At 40.4% G+C, this 18892-nt stretch overlaps 1 protein-coding gene across 2 annotated transcripts in view; it reads right to left on the bottom strand.

Annotated features, from left to right (window-relative positions):
* Positions 1-18892, bottom strand: part of LOC121963002 (E3 ubiquitin-protein ligase Midline-1-like) — a 68322-nt gene that overhangs the window by 36266 nt on the left and 13164 nt on the right. The window contains exon 1 of one of the 2 annotated variants that reach the window (XM_042513357.1): positions 9866-10032. The exons of the other annotated variant lie outside the window; for it this stretch is intronic. The gene's annotated coding sequence lies outside the window, so the exon portion shown is untranslated. Of the gene's footprint in view, positions 1-9865; positions 10033-18892 lie in introns of those variants that run through there. 2 annotated transcript variants of the gene reach the window in all.

The following is an 18892-nucleotide window of genomic DNA, read 5'->3' as shown; positions in this document are numbered from 1 at the left end:
GCTCAGCTGTTTACATGACTAATAAAAAGGAATGTTACAAAAGTATTCCCATTGACATGCAGCTGTTCATACATAAAGTTTTCTATCACATCTTGATGTGATAAAACCACATAATGCCACATAATAAGCAAATAATGACTAATTTGAAATATCTAAATGGAAAATGCTGCTTTCATGAGCCATATGAAATTCAGAATATTGTCATAGTTGATACAAGTGTGCATGTAGTCTGACTTACTAGATGTAGACAGTGGCTAAATTCCTGCCATTGGGCGGCTGATTTTGGAAGGTATTCTCCCTTATCTCCTTACTTACTGCTATCTGCGTGACACTATTTCCAAAAAGGATACAACAACAACAACAACATTCTAGCTAACAGCTTACATTCAAGAATTTGGATTGTACAAGTAGGCATGCCTGCTTTGTTGTTTTGGTCCATCGTTGTAACAATCTACAACAATTAAAACACACCCCAGCAAAGCCCAGACTCTGTCTCACAGGTCTCTAATGCCCAAAGTTTATCCGTCTTGTGACATTGACTTCACACGTGTACTGATCCGTTTCACTTGACAGGAGCTTCTGTGAGATCGTCATTATAATGTTCTGCTCGAGACATACACAGCGAGCAAATAATCAGGGGTTTAAACAAGTCCCGTGACTTCCTCCAGAGCTGAAGTATTCACATCTAGGGCACCAATTATCAAATTGGGTTTTTCTTATGTATCACTAAAAGTTGAAGCACACTGTGACATACAACTGTTAAAGGCATTTTTTTGTTATGCGCAGGGCCATTTTAAATGACAGGGCTCACTTCCTCATGTGCCAAAACAAGTTAGCCTCCAACATTATTTCACTGGGAGCACCATCGCTGCATCCCGGGCTGAGCACTGACCAACAAAATTGTGATGGTTAAAAGAAACAAAAACAAGCCAGTGTGTTTTTTCCCTGTGTAGCAGAAAGATAAGCTGTGATTCCAGACCTTTCTGTCACACTGACACAGTGCTGTGCAGATAGGTCTTGCTACATGAGCTTAGTGTGCATCCAGACGTACCCACTGAGAACAACTAATGAAGCACTTTAGAAATTAAACCTCTTTCAGATTTTATTTCTCTTCCTGTTTACATATGAGCAGACTTCCCCATTAGTCTGCGCTCTACTTCTAAATCTTTCATTGACTTTGGGTCCAAGGAGGTTGTGGCTTTCCCTTCCACTCGCAGTTTAAGCTGTTAAAATTTTCATAGGAGCTCTTTCTTTCCATTTTCTAAAAACTGTTTCGACAAGAGCACGATGCAGACAAAAACAGAGGCTGTGTTTTGAAACGGGAAAGGAATGTGAGCGTTCCTGTGGTTCTCCATGGAGCCACTCATAATGCTGATGTACTGTTAATAATTGTTAATTATTGCGGGTCTACCCACAGTTTCTTCCTCCAATGTTACATCAATAAGCCTTTGACTTTAAGATTTTTTTTCCTCTTTAAACTCTGCTTCAGGGGATTTTTTTTTTCATTTTAACTTTTATGCAAAATGAATATTTCAACTACACCATTGCTTGACAAATTGAGCTGAGGAAGTTATACTCCTCCATAGCAGTTGGGAGTGATTCCATTTCCAGATCACTAAATGATGTGACATGAAATCACTTTAAAAAAAAATAATTATAGGAAGCAGCTGAAAATGATTCAACTCCTCCAAAAAAATGCATTTTGGTGGGTGGAGGGGGTCCATTTGGTGAGTTGACGTGAGCGGCTGTGGCAGTCTGCGGAGCAGAACCGAGAAGTAGGTCATCCCCATTGACCTGGCTCACACAATCAGCATACACTGTGTGTGTGTGACTGTATGATTGTGCTGTTCCAGTCCTCTCTTAACTCACAGGAGGCAGAAAATAGCAAACACGCAGCAAAATGTTGGAACCAAGCGAAAGAGGGCAAACCATCTGAAGCTGAGCGTAAACATGATAATATCTGCCTGTCAGCCTCAATAATGCCACATTGCCAGACCAAAAAAAACCCATACGGGCAGCTTGGTCTGAAGTATGTTCACAACCAAAGAAAACTTGAAAGGGAAATGACTTTAAAGATAAAATGTGGACATTTTACCATTAAAGGGAACTCTTCATATACCGTCATCTTGAATATCAGGTTTAAACTTCCTTAGAAACATTCCCTACTTTCACAGTCAGGACAAGCAGAAAGACCCAGTGCTCAATTATTCACATTTTTGTGAAAAGCTGCATAAATTATTGACCATTTTGTGAATTATAAAACACAACCTTGTGTTTTTTTTCCTTTTTTAAAAACCTTCCCTCTCTCCATATTTCACAACATCTAAACCTTTCCACACCTTGTTTACCTCCAATCTGTCGAAGAATTTTAAAGATCCCTCAACCGCTTATGGGATTTACGATTCAGAAAAAAAACCAAACACATAATCTGCTTTCATAGCAGCAGCGGATAGCGCACAATGAGAGATTAACCCTCGACCCTGCAGAGTCGTTGAGAACACGTTGTCTTTTCAGGGTCACGTTTTCCATGCCAAGGTTGAGGCGAATTTCTAACACAAATTGATTTTTTTCAACAAAAAAGTAAAGAGTTTCCTCATTCTCCATGTGCTGTATAGATGCAGCCATGCAGAGAGAGTGCTGATATGCTCTCCCCACCATGTGGAGCAAAGTCAAAATATTATTCTACAGCGTTTCCTTGCAAAATATTTGTCTTGGGCACTGCTTGTAGGAAATGTGTGATAGATCTGAGAGTGCAAGTGCTGGAAGAAATAATTTTATATAGTCCACAGCATACTGGCTCGCAGGTGGAGGTGCTGAAAGTCCAATTAGGACAGAGGAAGTAAAAGCATACTTTAGTGATGAACAGGCCCAGAGCTAAAGCTTAAGAATTCTCACTCCACTTTGAGATGAGTGATAAAAAAGCTCAGAGTGTATAGATGTCAAATTCAAAGGAGAATTAGTTTTTCAGAATCTCTCTCATCTCTTCACATTCCTCCCTCTCAGCTTTCTCTCTGCTCCCCTGTACTGCACTGGCTGCATCGTCTGGATTGTTAGCAAGATTTTTAGCAACACCAACTACTGCCCCACACACACACATACACGCACACACACACTCTCATACACATAACGTCTTTGTCTGATTCCAGACACCCTGCCATGTTGATCCTTAATCCGCTTCCTACCACACTAGCTGTGACCAATCACAGCCTTTCATGTTCCGAAGCGGTCAGTCACACCTAACAGGATTGGCTGGTCGTATTCGGGGATGCCGAGGCTATTAGCGATTATGAAAAAGGGTGACATTTTGCATGTGTGTGTGTCTGTGTGTGTGTGTGGGGGGGGGCAATGTCTGTCTGGAATCTTGCTTGTGTGACCCAGATTGGGTATAGTGACCTATGCAAAATTAGATTTGATGTTTTGGGGGGGGCAGAGATTATAGAGGACAAAGACAATCCTGGTGTTGTCAAGGGCATATTTGATCAGGGTGAATGTTCTTCACGAGGCCTGTCAAATACTTTTTGCTGGACAACATATTCCCAGAGATGATTTGGATAAACTATATTTTTGTCATTTTTGAGACCATTTCAGCCACTGAACTTTCAATTAAAAATATTCAGATATTCAAATTGGAAAATAACAACAAAAAAAAGTTTGCATAATTTTCAAAAAGTACCTGTTCATGTACAAGAACATATACATACATTTTAGTACTTTTATTGGAGTAAGATTACTTAGCTTGTGAGTTAATACAAAATTTGGCCAATAAAAACAAAGCCAGTGTTATGTTTTCATTCTGTTAGTACACTTACATGTAGTACAATGCATACACTGTGTACTTATATAGACAGAATGGTGACCATTGAGGGTGAGAAGTGTCCAAAATTCCTCACATAACTTTTTGACCATCAGGAGTTACTTATAGTGCACTGTGTTTTGTCATACTTCTCAATGGAAACACAATCGTGCTCAAATAGCAAGTATAAGTGCAAAACTTTATAATTCAAGACACAGACTGACTTTTTTGCTTATTGTCAGGGGTTGGTAAGCTAACGACTATCAAGACTGTGACTATTATGCCGAAAGTTTAGCTGCGGGCTACTGGCAAACTAGGCTGTGTCATCTTTGAAGTGTTGTTTTATTTTTCATCAGATTTGCGCAAATAGGTGGGGATGGAGACTGAGAAAAAGGAGAATTGCTGTGCACAAGTCCTTATTGGTCTGCTCTTTATTCTGGAGTCATGTAGGCTAAAATGTTGGTGACTTTATGAGTAAACAAACATGCATGTAAACACACAACCTTGTAAACAAGCACAATGATCAAGGGCATGTCCCTCTATCTTAAAATGTCTTACAATAAATTGATGACATAATCATCATGACAAACCTAATCTTCACACCTATGAGACGCGTTGACGAGAATTTTAAATGGAAAAATCCAAAGTAGCAGGTGTAGCTTGAATAAAGTACCATGTTGGTGGAATTCACTGCACTGCAATAGTTCAAAGTGCCATTTATTGTGTCAGACAGCAAAAGCAGAGCATCATGAACTCCAAGGTTACTGCTGTTTCTTTTTTCCAATTCTTCTTTATAGCAAAATCCCACTTCAGTATTTGCATGACTTCATTCAATCTTCCATTGTTAGGATGGAACACAGATACAGAGCGCTGCCTGCGATGATGGAGTATTATCTTATGAGCACACATGCACTATATACTTCCTTTTAAGACACTACAAATTTAGTTAATGCCTCCCTCCATGATCACAATTATTCTATAATGCCTTAATGTTGCCTCAAAATATGTGCTTAGGATCCCCTGGCAGAGATGAAAGTGATTAAATGGTAGTTATCCCCCAAAGTACTAAATTATCATCGCAACTTTGATTGGATAATGAAATGTTTTCAGCATAAAAGCGGCCCCAGAGAGCTGGCAGACGGAGGTAAGCTAGTTTATACATGTATGAACAGAACACTAGTGGGATAAATAATAAGCATGCAGCATCTGCATGGCTCAGCCAGTCCAGCTGCAAAGTCAGTCATGTGACAGAGGCATATTTTCTCATTTGAAGTCAGCTATTGAAGTGTAAGCTGTACATTTATCCCTCTTATGAAGTTATCTTTATGCGGTATTTGCATCCTTAAAGTTGCATGTTCTTAGAGCAAAAAGTGAAATCTGCCAGTGCAGCAAGAATATTTCAACTTGTTTTCAGTATTTCTTTTTATTTGTCCTGATTCTAGTGCAGCAATCTGCCTTTTTTTTTTACTTATTTGTCCTCTAAAAAAATGTGCGTGAAAAATATTTTTAAAGAAAACTGGTTGAAATATTTTTACAGTGTTGTCAGATTTCATAAAAAGGTTATAAAGTCTTGATTATAGACAGAAATTAGTGTACAAGATAAGGATTTTCAGTATGGTCAAAAAGTTGACTGGAGATCTATTTCCTCACCTGTTTCTTTGCATGTGACCTCAGTTTAACCCATGCATGCCTACAGTAATGTTGTTTCATAGAGCACCTTCCATGTCACAACACCCAGCATATGGACAGCGCTGGAATATGCTTACAATTACTCATAATTTTTAACCGCTGCATTTTTTTGAGGATGAACGGTAACTTTTCAGAGCAAAGTGAGACTTGACATGATCTGTGTTTACATTGAATCTGAAGGGAAGGAATGTAAAAGAAGAAAAACCTGATGATATTGAGTTCGAGAGGCCCCTCGAGTGGCGGATATTCCTAAAATGATGTGATCTGACTTTTTAACATCTGCCGGCCTGCAGCAGATTAAGCAAAACCCTTGGTGCATATCAAATGGCCACGACGTATCTTCAGACTCACAATCTGGAGAGGAAAATGACTAAATTCGAGCTGTGTCTGACACCTTTGAAAGGTTGTGTATCAGGCAGCACACTCAGAGAATCACTGATAATTTTGTTTCTAAAGGAAAAACTGCGAAAGGTCATGTTGTTCTCAAATATTTTAAAGGGAGTGAGCTTTGCTTTGGTCACTTAAGGACAGTTTATATGCAGTGCAGTGAGTTCTGCAAGAAAATGACGGGATTGCAAGATTACATTTTTATAGTTTGAAATATGATGCACAATACTAACTCTTAGCACTCACTTGTACTGAAAAGCATACCAAAAACACCAAAAAAAGGATGGTGAATGATGTGACAACTAGGTAAGACAGCTGTCAAGCAGGAGAAAACAGACCATTGCTCAAGAACAACAAACAACACCAGTGGGTATTTTAAGCCAAACATGACCTTTACAAACCCTATCCAAGTGGGTTTTGTGCCTAAAGCTAAGCACATGTGAAAAGCGTTGTATGTTACATTCAAAGCAGCTCTATGAGCCTGTTTATTCCTGGTATTAACGCGCATCTTGGGTGATCCATTCGCCAGTAGACAACAGTAATTACAAGTGTAAACGACCACCAGGATGCATTGTGATCCGACCACTCGCCAAGGTGGTCTGGGATGCATTTAACCACATCCCTCTTGTAGTGTAAAAGCCAAGTCATTCTTATGTGTCCCTGACAAGGACTACACCATCAATGCAGGTCGTGTTGGTGGTTTTGGTGACAGCATGCTACCTCTGTCCTTGCCCATTTTACAATGAACTGGAAGAAGTTTTGCATGACTGTCCATCGTTATGCCTTTTTGTAATGGTATTAAATTCTGCAGACTGATAACTCCAGTTGTACTGACCCAGCCTCAAACATGACTCACCAGCAGCTAGTGAGAGTGTGGATGTAATAACTGTGCACAGGGCCCTTTGACCTTCAAGCATAAGTGCAAAAGGCAATAATGGAATCTGAGCACAAGTGGTCAGCTGGAGATGCACAATAGATACAGGTGTGAACAGTGATGTATCTCGACTGTCCACTTGAGTTTGGATCAGTGAAACAAATGTTAATACCAGCTGTATACAGACTCTATGATTCAGAGTCTGCACAGTTTGCAGCATGTTGTTGGCTAAGCTGGTGGCTAACAGCTAATGGTGTGAACTCAATAAACTGTGCTAACAATGGCATCAGTGCTGACAGAGCTAACATTGTTAAGCTGGGGGGAAAACTGAAGGGTGGGCGCTATGCTTCCGTGATGAAGCCCTGGGACAAAATGATATTGTCAGCAGTAGCTGCCGTATGGACGCAGTGCAGAATGTCGTAAATTAGCTAGTGAGTGGTATACACACACAGGTACCCATATGCACTTACATGCATGCGCTGTCTGACCATCTACCAAAATCAATTGTAACATGAAATGTACAAATGAAACATATAAAATGTGCAAATGTTACGTGTGGTTTTTAATTCTACTGATGGGGCCGGTGTTGGAGTCTTTATGTTGGGTTATGCACAAAGTAGAGCAAAATCTGGTTCCTTGATCTCTAAAATTAGCATGCAGTGCAAAATGGATGAAATTATAAAATATTGATAGTTCAAATGTTTAGTTTTGTGCAAATCCACACTTTAAATTTGTAAAGCAGCAGACCGTAAGGGCTCCTGACAACACAGAGAAAAAAAAAAAAGTTTGAGCAACCACTTATTCCCTCCACAGGACTGCACAAGCTGCCAAGTCTCACTGAACCGGTTGTTCTCATTGTCATAAGTTTCCATGGCAACATTGCACTCATCTTATTCGGTTGGTGATTAAAGAACACACTAGGGTGGGTAAAATGAACTGAAGTGGAGTGGAAATAGGGGGAGGATGACTGAAAAAAAGTATTCCAGTCTGTCTTTGTCCTCTTCTGAAGGATGTTTAGATAGCAATTAGCAGTTTGCCCCTCAAGCGTCTGGAGTGGGAGCCTGCTGACACTTTGAAGATCAAATTAACCAATTAGGGAGATATAAGTGTCTCACGAGTTATACTTCCCCAATTTATCAAGTAAGTTACACGCTGGTGAGATAACAGGATATTCAGGGAGCAACGTAGGTGGCTAATGCGTTCGGTAACCAGCAATAAAGTTTTTCCTCACAATTGAAGCACTCGAGCAAAAAGCATGCACCTTTCCCTCCTACCACATGTAAACAAAGTGACAGATGTGCCCCACACAGGAAAAGAAATGACAATACCGCCTTCACTATATTTGTCTACATGGTTCCCACAGTCAGTCTTCAGGTTGTAAAAAAAGAGAAGGATCTGAGAGATGCTTTTCTCAAGCCCTCCCAGGCTGACAATGCCACTGCAACGTGTCAGGGGAAACAGGAAAAGAAACAGCAACAATACTATTGTTGCTATATTGGTCCGCATCGTGACAACCACAAACCAAACATCAGACGACGGTTTTGTACTTCCTAGTCTTTATTTGTCAAAACATGGGATGTGGCAAACTGCAGTATATGTGGACTGAAAGTTAAATTTTTTACGGTTTAAATGTAAAGAAATGTCAGTGCCAAAATGCCAGTTTTTAGGACTGAAATCAAAGTATGCTGCCACTGAAGTCTTACATGCTTCTACTTTATGAATTTGCTTTGGTTCGCTCAAAGTTACACGTATTATTCCTTTAACTCGCCATATAAACTGCAGTTACAGTGCTGTAGCTTCCCTTCCTTGAGTCCCCCATTGTCTCGCAGATCAAACGCTGAACCTGGATTTCCTTGATCCCTGTGACCCGTAGCAGGTGAGAAGGATCAGTAGTAGCACTGAGCCTGTGGCAGCCAGCTGTCTCACACACATGCTTGAGCACACACGACACGCATGCAAACTCACACACACACATGCATGCACAGATACTGTACATACCAAGCACACAGGAGTTGCTGTGAAATTGAATAATCTGACCTCTGGGAGGCTCAGTTAAACACACGACAGAGTTGTGCAAACAGGAATGGATGAAGGACAACATGCAGGGTGCATAACATGCACTCATGTGGATGTGTTTCCCCAAAGGTGTGTTACATTCACACACAAAATTTATAAAAAAAAATGGCATGCAGCTGAGTGTGTCCTCTCCCCTCAAGCTGTTAAATTAACACTGTCAGACTCCCCCCTCTTAAGTGCAAAAAGGACAATTCGGGACCTTTTAAAGCCACTCATATTCACACACATGCACACACACACAGCTCTCAAGCACACACACATTTTAAGCATCCCTCAAGGCACTGTCTCCTGTCTTTATGTATCTTGGGCTTCAAGCAACCACCAAAACACAGTGGCTCTTTGAAATTAGGTCACACAAAACAGACTCTCACATGCGACCTAACTCCACCCACACACGTACACACACACACACACAGACATACAATTTTATGTGTTTTTTTGGGTCAATATTCAAAAGTGTCACAGTCAATACCTGTAAAGTTTCTAAAATGGGATCCAAATTTAACAAACACATCCACTCAACAAAAGACATCATGTCAGGCTCTACTGTGTGTGCAATTCTGCATTTATGAAAGGTGATCCCACATTATGGGGACTGAACTTGGGGAATACAACCCAAATTAAAGTTCAATTTAAAGCTGAAGTTGCTCAGAACTCAAAAGACTTAAAGCAATCAGGTATAAATGACTCACTCATAATTATGCACACCACAGACACCTTGTTTTTAATGTAAATCCAGCAACTGTTTCTGCAGAAGTTTCTCCAGGACCATGATACAGATGGCTCCACAACAGTCATTGGCTGAGTCGCGAAGCCACTGCTCTATCATTATCATTCCAGTAATGCTGGCACTCAACGCTTCCACTCCTCATTTCTCCTGAGAATACAATCTGAGCCGAGATGGAGGGTGAAAGCATGCGGGAATCCCCCAGGGACTCTCAGACTTAAGTAAACTAAGGGAAACACAGACTCCCACTGAGAAAGGCCCCTTAAGTAGTCAGCATAAGAAAACAAAACAAGCTCCTCATTCCACCTCCTCGTCTTACCTTCCACATGATTAAAATCCCATCGTCCACAAACTAAGTGAAAAAGAGAGGAAGAGAGAGAGGTGGGGAGAGATCGGAAGCTATCTTTGGCTCTCTCTCTCCTCTGTGGGACGCAGTAACAGCAGCAGCAGAAGCAGCAGCGTGCAGCGAACTTGGGAGTCAGCAGGGATGTGGATATGTCTCCGTGGCTGTGTCATCACCTCTCATGACATGTTTCCTCCCCTGCCTGTATAAGCCTTTCCATCCTGACCCGGCAGAGAGAGAGAGAGAGAGAGAGAGAGGGAGAGAGAGAGAGAGAGAGGGAGGGAGGGGGAGAGAGAGAGGGAGGGAGAGCAGGGACAAACTAGTGCACCGCCCCCCCATCTCCCCTCCTCCTCCTCCGACCATCCCTCCCTCTCTATTTCCCTGTATTCAAATCTGCCAGTGGGCTGCCCAGTCTTTAAGTAGGCCAATCACTGAACCACTGGGGGGTGGAGTCTGGGACGGCTGTGTGTAAGCGTGAGTTGGCAGTCAGATGTGTCATTCTGTGAATAAGTGTGTGTGCATTTGTCCTTGCTTATATTCTTGCTTGTATGAAAATACATATGTGGACATGAACACATGCAAGCAACCCAAAGCTGAGTTCCATTTCGGTTAAAGAAAATCATGCTGCATCGTAACCAATTTTATTTTTAATTTTTAAACCTGGCATTCAGTTAATGGATAAGTTGTTTGTTGTGCCCAGCACAAACAAAGACCTAAAAGTACAGTCCCATTGCATTTAAGTCCTGTAAGTGTTAGCTTGGTTTCTCCATACACTTCGATTGTAGCTTGTGTGACAAATTCAACCGTGCATTCCCCATTTGGGTGCAACCTTCTTTTATGAAACTTTTTCCTGCAGTTGCACAGCATCACTCTTGCACACTGTTTTCAGTTTGTAATCACTCTGCTTAGTATTTATTACCAACATTGGAGCCATGACATCCATTTTCAGGGATGAATGTGGGACAATTTAGCTTAACAGAGGGCTGGGGAACAAAAAGAGTGGTTCAAAAGGCACTAATATGTTTGAAATTACCTGAAAAATAGTGGCCAAGCATAATGCACTAACTTGATTATTACAAAAACAGTCATGTTATACTCATTGCACTAATTCCAATAATTTTGATTTTGTTTTGTTGTCCTCATTGCAGAAGTTTGACATTAATAGCTCAAAAGGAAAGTTAGGGACTTTCAGTTTGTATGAAGGGCATATCATATGAAGGGCTGGGCAATATGGAGAAAAACAAATATCACATTCTTTTAAGCAAATATCTCAATGTCAGTATAGCGAAGATATTCAAGGGCTGACTGTTGGTGCTTTCACAAAATATTAATACGCTGACAGTTTGTGACAAGACCCATCAGTAATGTGGATATAATCATAAAGTGGGTAAAGGCAAATAATAAAAGTCTGCTAAGTAAAGTAAATGACATCACTTTATTGTAATGCAGCCTCTTAAAACAGTGGAAAACAACACTTATGTTACTATGGTATCCAAAATATATTTAGTCTCATGATATCAGTATAATAGAGAAATATTTCCCTACTCACATAACATCAAATGAAGACCATTTGGGCAGAAAAAACAGCAAAGTTAAAGTGATTAGAGTCAATTATTAAGTGAAAACAGCATATCTGAGATGAGAATTACCTGTAGTTGTACTAATAGAGTTTGTGCTGAAGATATGTTAATTATGCTGAATATATCAAGACAACAAGTATTGATTTTAAATTGGAACAAATCACAAATGTATAAGTTATAAGTTCAATTATAAGTTTCTTTAGAATGAAGGCCTGACTTTAGTTGAATTATAAAGGCCACTATCTATGAATTATGCTAATAATAATGCTATATATTAACTTTCATCCATGACACTTGCTCAGCAGCATTCATCCTCCTGTAGTTCTTTAACGTCTCTCTGCTGTCTCTCTCATTCTACCTTAAAACTTCAGCTATTTTGGCCACTACTCATTAAAACACCCTCCATCCCCCCATCCCTTTTTTATGCGGCCCACTAGGAAAGCAGCTTAAATTAATCTCTAAAACGCAAGTCAGTCATTTACCCTCCCACACAAGGCACAATGCCCCACCACAACTGCAATCTTTGATCCGAAATCTTCAGCATTTATCAGATGTCTCACTGGAAACTATTCCTCCCAGTCATGTCTGATTCAATGTGGATGGCGCTCTCAGTGCTGCCAATTGCGCATAACAAAAAAGCAGCATGAAGCCAAAAAAAAAAAAAAATCACCAGCTCTAGCCATCATTCAGAACTTTACAGTCTATGTGATGTGAAAGCTTTGAAAGCCGGCTGCTCGTTGGTTGCTAGATCTCAAATAATCCCTCATGTTTTGCCCTCGGGGAGTGAGTCTTGTTATTGAAAGTGTCGGACATGGTTCTTACTTTGCAAAGGGCGATGGGTTTAATTCCACCCTGTAACTTGGACTGCAGGATCCTAGAACCAGAATTGGCGTTTTGGCCCAAAATTAGGTTTTATGCATCAAATGTAACTGTTTGGGTCTGATAAGTTCCAGAAAGCATGTCCAAAACTGAATGCACCACTGAAATGCCAAGCACTGATAGACATTTCAATTAGATAAAGTGTTCTGGAATTCCTGTATATATGCTTTCACTACTTTGGCTCTAAGATCTAAAACAGAGGTTGTTTAGTGAAGAGTTTTGAGACAAAAATCTTAACCAAAGTTTGAAAAATTCACAAATTCCAATGATCATGGAGGTACAATTATGTTGATGGCACATATGATTGATAATACGGCTTTTTCACGTTGATGGATGGTCCATACCCTGTGTGTGGTATTGTGTGTGCTGACAATATGTCCATGTACGGTTTTTGGATGTGTGTGTTGCTGTGGGGATTGTGGCTGTGTGTTTCTGGCGGCTGGAGTGGGAGGCGGCTGCTAAAGAATGTTCTTCTGGAAAAGGACAAGGAAAGAGTTTCCATCGCAGGTCAGTTCTCAGCAAGAGCAAGACCACTAACTTTCCGAACATTCTACTAGTCCCCCAAGACATGCTGCTCCCTCAGCACAGCAAGAGGGAAAATGTAGGCAGCACACACAGTTAGTGCATTGACCTCAATGCAGATTTTTAATATTTTTTTCTTAAGAATGAATATGATTTGAGTTGTCAAATCGGAAAGTATCTCTAAAGGTCATACTTTTAAAGAAAGTGACTCACCATTTTCAGACTCACAGAATACCAATTACATAGGGAGTTTGAGAAAGACAAAAAGGACTCTATCTTTAAGTAACAAGTCAAACTATAAAGGCACAAAGTAGTTGCTATGATGTGTAGCCTTGTCACATTAGTAGAGAGGTTATGCCTGCTCTGAGTTCAAAGTTGGAATGAAAAGCCATTCGTGAAGACTTTTTCATGTTGGGTCCTTGGTTTTGGAAAGTTACAAAAACTGTTGAATGCAGTCCCCACAATTGTGATGTTTGAAAGATGAGGGAGGAGGACAGAGGAGACACTGTTACACAATCCAACAAGCTTTACTGTTGTTGCCTTAAAGCATTACTTCACCCTCCAAATGTCTGATTGTTTAACGGTTACTCACCCTGTGTTTCATTGAATCAGTGGAGGAAGCCTCCACCTTGAATGAAGAATCCAAAAACTGAGAAAATTCTTAATGAATTGAAGTCATAGCTGGCAGCGTTTAACGACATCAAGACTGTATCAAAACATCCATTTACAAAGTCTCCCACAAATCATGAAATGTAATCCAAGTGTCATTCGCCAGTTGTATGCCCAGAAGGTATGAAAGAATTGAGCTCTCTCAGATGGGGAACAGAATGAAACTTATCTTTGCTCTCTTCTCAGCCATACTCCCAAAACAGACAAAAACAGTAGTTTTAAACTGGGGGCAGCTCGTCTACAGCCGCCTCAGTTAGCTACTTTGTGTTATTGTGTGACTTTGGTCATCTTTAACCCTTTAAAGTTACACAATAACACAAACTTACTAACCGATTGAGGCAGCAGGAGACCAGCAGATCCTGTGTTTAGTGGGATAAAATTCTTTTTTTTTTTTTTTTTTGATGGGGTCTAGCTCTGAAGAGAGCATAGTAAGGTTTACTTTACATTCAGTTCCCTGTCAGAAAAGGCTGTCCATTTGCGAAGTACTGAACGTGTCGTTGGGTAAATTATACTTGGATTATACTGCATGAGTTATGTGAGTTTGTCAACGGGTATTTGATGTCATTATATTGTTGTTCAGTGTGGCCCCTTATCATTTCAGTTCATCAAGAACTTTCTCATGTTTGCGATTTTTTCGTCACCGAGGAGTTATGCGTGTCGAACAATTTTCTTCACAACTTTATTCTAATACTGGATAAAAACTTAATATGCAAATGTTCATTAAGTCAGCATTTCAGTCGAAAAAGAGAGGTAGCCCTGATGGCACTGCATCTAATAGAAAGCACATCCACATGTACAAAACACAGTCTAAGTTGCAGTGTGCGGAGCTCTGGGTACCCCCTTTCAAAAAGTCATTTTAGTTTTTTAATCAAAGTTTTACCAGCAGAGAGACAGTTTTGGAAGACAGATGCCCAACTTCTGTTTTTTTCATTGATGCCACAGTTTAGATATATTGCATAGTCCTTGCATTAGCAGATCTTCAGTTATTCTTCCTCTTGGAGGTCATCCAAAAGCACTCATCAGAATGAAAGCACACAGATACAAGGCCTATTCATTCAATCGAGTCTCTCAGCAGACACAGTCGCTAAAGCTTTGTCAAGCGTCCTCTACCTCGATACTGCAAAGTTGGGTTTGTTACCTTGAACTATATGTACTCGTCTTGCCCCTGGTGATGTTTCGATTGCACACAAAAAACATTGTGCAAGTAGAGACAGAGAGTATTGAGTTCAGAATCCGAGTTTGCAAGGTACAGTGGACATGTAGTTAATTTTTTTTATTTGTGTAAAAATATAGCAAAAATATAGCACCCACTATACAGTGGGTGGACTAAATGGAAGAAACTTGGTACACTTGAAACTGTTTTATAATATACATTGAAAAAGTGAAGCCAAAAGAAAAGTCAACACGAGATAAACCTTATGAGTACTTTTTTTTTTAACATTCAGAAAGGTTCCATTTTTTGTTCTGCTTATAAACCCAAGAATGTTTTGAAACTATTGAACTTTTACATTAGGTTTTGTTTCAGTTCTTCAGTTGTGTTTTGCTCCTAAGAGACTATCTTGTGAGTTTTTTTGTGTATCTAATGCATTCATTTTCATTATCATGGTTTTAGCGAGTTTTTTTCTGTCACGTTTAATGGCACCAAAGAAATCAAACAAAAAGAAGATTAAAGAAGCTGTGACATAAAAGCTAAGCTATGGAAAGTAAAACATCTTTAAACTCTATTGTTTATCATTTGCTTCATGTTAGTTGGTTCTTTGTGAAAGGTACCACACAAAAAAAAAAAAAAATCTCTCTTGCCTTCCATTTCCAGCCTCCCCATGACAACTCACTGAATTTAGGAAAGCTGGCCGCCACTGAGTTTAGTGAGGTCTTATTTTTTAACAACCAGGAATGAACGGAATGCAGCGAGGTCTGTCTCCTTTCTCGGGGTGAGACCATTACGGGGATAAAGCATGACAAGGTTACGACCAAGACCTTTGCAGAGGGCACCGACGCTGTGGGGAGTCTGGGATTTGCAGGATTTACAGCACACATATGTACAGATAGACAAGTGACGACAACACCACCACTATCTTTAAATGGGTCTCAGTCAACCAAGGTAAAGAAAATACAAAAAGACACATTCTGTAGGTTATCCAACAATGCAAAGTCAGCATGCTTTGATGTGAACACCCACATATTTTAAACACATCCATGAGCTCCATCAGCATATTATCTTCCAGAGGCATCTTTATAGCTTAGATATACAGTGTCTTAAAACCTCCCCAGTCACTGATCGTTATCTTAGACAGTGCTTTAGATATGCATTCATACTGCATGACTCATGGGAGCTGTTCTGTATACATTTGCTTCCAAGTGCAGTCATGTCTCACCTCGGCCCCTAAAGAAATTGTGTTTGTGACCTTTTTGAAACATCTAGGTAGTCACAGCGAAGAGCCCTTTAGAAAATGCCAAACACATTTCCCCTCAAACTGACCTCTGGCCTTCTAAATGAGTTCACATGTTGGCTGTAAAGCACTGGCTTCAATCAGCGAGGCGAAGGCGTACAGCTGGTACCAGCCGAGCAGAGACACAGCAGCTTTTTTGAAGCACAGTTTGGGATTAGGAGGGATGGAAAGTAAGAAAGCTGCGTTGTATTCAAAGCATTTCGTGTTTTTGTTGAGGAGATTCTGGTGTAGACTCTGCAAGCTATCTATCTCAGTCAAGTGACATCAGTGAATAAACTGATCTAATCAGGGAAACGAAAAAGAAGGCCTCGAAAACAGATTTTAAGAGAGGAGTAGAGAGGGAGGGTGAGCAAGACAGACAGATTAAGAGATATGGGAGGAGAGGGGTGGGGCGAGCACCAGATAAAGAAGTCGAGGTGATAAACACTCAATGTAGCTGCACTGTTTCCTCTGAAATGGATATTTTTGGCGTGCAGTACTCGCATATCAAGAGAAAAAAAGAGAAGAACAAAGGAACAATTTGGATGACTATAGATACAACTCTTGGTAAATTTTTTGGCTGGACAGCAGCAAAGTGTGGGCCAGCCCTATAAATGCAAAAGTCTGTCACCGGCTGATTGAGTGATGAAGTTACACAACTTGACAGTTTAGTTGGAGTTTTGCTAATGCCTGCTGCTCTTTCCATATGACTAACCATGGTACTCAGAGCGTGATTATCACCTGCAAAGCGCCAAATGCAGTACATTTTCTGTTTGGTGTGTTAATCCTAGAAGGCTATCTGCCACACCGGTGGGTAAATATTTGTACTAAAATAGCCATGTAATAAAAACTATGCTGTGGTTTGGTGTCATTTACAGGTGTGCTGCTCAGCAAACTCTTTATCACCTTCTCCATTGTCTATGGTCACACATTACTGCATCACTTCTTATTTTTTTCTTACCTTTTTACACACTGCATCATTACTTAGTGTTTGGTGCCACTGTTTCTTTCTCCATGAATCTATATTCTCCTGCATTTGTGTTTCAAATGGCAGTCCTAACCTTTATTTGTAGGGTGTTGACATTATTTGATGCATGTTATAAAATTAGCATGTGTGGGCGTAGCAAGTGTGTGGTCAAGATTGTGAGAGTGAGGCACTGTGGAAGCACTCAGAGCAGAGAGGTGTTGGCTTTTTGAGCTGAGAATGAATTAACAGTAACACCTGAAATACAGAGCAGTGGTGAAGTGCAGCCTGCAGCAAGTTGCCATGCAATGGCTATGGAGAGCTTTGGCGGCCACTTTGGCAGCAGCTTCAAGCTTGTACAACAAAGTGCAGCCAAAGAATACCTGCAGCCAATTAGTAAACAGCGTCTTGTGACTCCTATAACATGTCACAAATAGTTTATTTTCTAAAGTATGTCATACTTTAGAACATTTGGTTGCATCTTGGCATGTTGAGATTCCAACTGTCAAATATTTGGTGCTTGACTTCATCACACCACAGACTGTACCTGTTGCCGTAGTGGGCCAATCATGCATCACATTAAATCGAAGAATGCTTGCAGCGATTTGTTGTGAGCAAAACCATGACTGCGCCTGTAAAAATTTGACCACAATTCAGCACATTGACCATATACAGTCCAGCCATATACTGTACTTAAATAAGTTTTGACCTTGACTTGTTTCTTGTAGTTTGGGTGAACAGACCGTTTGAATATGTACTGTGAGTAGACTTTTCCTCATCACTGGCAATCACATATTAATTAGGTGAATCAACAGACTGAGGACAAAGAATCTGCAGTGTGTGTGGGCAGCCAGGTCCATCTGAGTATGTGAGCTGTACAATCTGACAAACATCCTCTCAGGTGATTCAAGAAAACACAGGAAAAAAGGACATGAAGCATTGTGCACATAACTTAGAATGTCATTGTGAGTTACAGCATCAGATGGGTCAGGCGATCAACAGAAACATTTTGATTCACTGCTATTTGTGAATATGTAATAAGGAACATGACACAACTAAGGTCAGAGTGAGTAATAATACACTGTGAATCAACAGTAGTTGTGAACATCTTTACCCTGCTGCCTCCTTTTGACATCCAAGTGGATGTGATAAAAACATTGTCCAGGATGATAAAGGAAGAAAGGGCATACGTTGTCAGATTTTAGATCAAATTGAGAGCATCTAGTAGTAACTTTGGTTCATTATGCATGCACACACTCACATGCACCTAGATCCATTGCCTGAATCTGACACATTCACTAGCAGCAACAGCTCAAGGTCATCCTCTGTCATGCTGAAGAAATTCACTGCAACATCATCAGCGCTAATGCAAATAGGTCCATACACAGACAAGCACACAGCCACATAAATGCCCAACAGCACACACACAAACTGTGCACACAAATGCACACATAGATACAGTTAAACATAAACAGACACAGATGGACCAACACACACACAAATAAACACACGCATAAGTATGGGTGTCAGGCAGCATCATCATTAGCTGTCACTGGGCCCAATGTGTCCTCAAACTGTCACGAAAGGAGTCACGTCCTCACTGCTCGCCCTCAACCCAAACCAACACCAGCTGGCACACCATGACACAACGACATAATCCCAAAGAAAACTGACTCAAAATCATGAAAATCTACGAGAAAGTGCATGCCCACATTAGCATTTAAGTCATCTAAACAAACAAACAAAAAACAAGAGCCAGTGTCAAGAGAGCTTGTAATAAAACTCATAATATTTTCTTAGGTTGAGAGGGGTAAAGAAGTGAGGATAATTTAATTTGAAGACAATTCACTCAATCTAAGATGAGAGCCTGCTAGCTTTACTTGAGCTTTCAGTTGCATTTCATGGTCTTCATCCTCATTTTTATCATTTATTGGATGGGACTTGCTGAGGTGTTGTGCCA

This window comes from Plectropomus leopardus, chromosome 24 (genome assembly GCF_008729295.1).
Source record: "Plectropomus leopardus isolate mb chromosome 24, YSFRI_Pleo_2.0, whole genome shotgun sequence".
Lineage (NCBI taxonomy): Eukaryota > Metazoa > Chordata > Actinopteri > Perciformes > Serranidae > Plectropomus > Plectropomus leopardus.
This window is presented reverse-complemented; position numbering and strand designations above follow the sequence as displayed.